This window comes from Otolemur garnettii, unplaced genomic scaffold (assembly GCF_000181295.1).
Source record: "Otolemur garnettii isolate 467f Iridium unplaced genomic scaffold, OtoGar3 scaffold00014, whole genome shotgun sequence".
NCBI classification, from domain to species: Eukaryota; Metazoa; Chordata; class Mammalia; order Primates; family Galagidae; genus Otolemur; species Otolemur garnettii.
In genome coordinates, this window is record NW_003852409.1 from 2,949,101 (window position 1) to 2,950,190 (window position 1,090).

The 1,090-nt window shown below is 43.8% G+C and overlaps 1 protein-coding gene across 3 annotated transcripts in view; it reads right to left on the minus strand.

The window, feature by feature from the left end:
- TBC1D2 (TBC1 domain family member 2) overlaps positions 1 to 1,090 on the minus strand; it is a 56,943-nt gene that overhangs the window by 44,488 nt on the left and 11,365 nt on the right. The window lies entirely within an intron of this gene.

The window sequence follows — 1,090 nt, forward strand, 5'->3', positions numbered from 1 at the left end:
GGGAGCAGGGAGGAGTTGGGGAGCTGCACTGACAAGCAAGCCATCCCTGGGGGCTGCTCACCAAATGCTCTGCAGCTGGGACAATAATGCATTTTACAAACTATTGGGATTTTTAAGTTATCATAATTGTACTAGCTAGGATCTTCAACTTTACTAGGAGTGGTGGTAATGAGTATACTTATATCATAATTAATTTGTAAGATAATGCTTTTGTTTCCTCATAAAATTGATATATTTGTCCCAATGTTATCTTCAGTGATTATGTCACTCATCATCTTTTCCCTAAAACCTGCTTCTCTCCTGGGAAGGGCATCATCACCCTCCTAGTTATCTAAATAAATTCAAACACTAAAGCTGGCAGAAGTAAATACTTTCTTGAGTCACAGAGCCAGGGGTTCCTAAACCAAGTCCAGTGAGCAATCTTTCTGTCTGGTAAGAGGTCCCAGTTTGCCTGAAACCCAAACCGAAGACGGTGCCCACACAGGATTAGTGATGAGTATAGTTTGACTTCCTGAACGCTTCCATTCCTCCCACTAGAGTAGAGTAACAGCAACAGCAGTGTGTAATATTCATTACACACTTAAGATTGCCAAGCCCAGTTTTAAAGCAATATGCGTGCATTAACCTGTTTAACCCAAATGCTAAACTTCTAAGGCAAGCATCATTGTATCTACATTTACTAACATAGAAAGGTAGAAATCGAACAACTTGCCAAGACATACCCCATGCTTGACTGAGCCAAGATGAACAGCCAGGCAGTTTGACTCCAGCATCCAGGCTATGCTGCTACCTCCTTGTGAACAACTTAAAACAAAGTCTGGCAATAGGAAAGTGTGCATATACGGCCAGACATGGTGGCTCATGCCTATACTCCTAGCACTCTGGGAGACTCAGGTGGATGGATTACTTGAGCGTATGAGTTTGAGACCAGGCTAAGCAACAGTGAGATCCCATCTCTAAAAATAGCTGGGTATTGTGGCGGGTGTCTGTAGTCTCAGCTACTTGGGAGGCTGAGAGAAGAGCACTGCTTGAGTCCAAGAGTTTGGGGTTGCTGTGAGCTGTGACACCACAGCACTCTACCCAGGCCAAA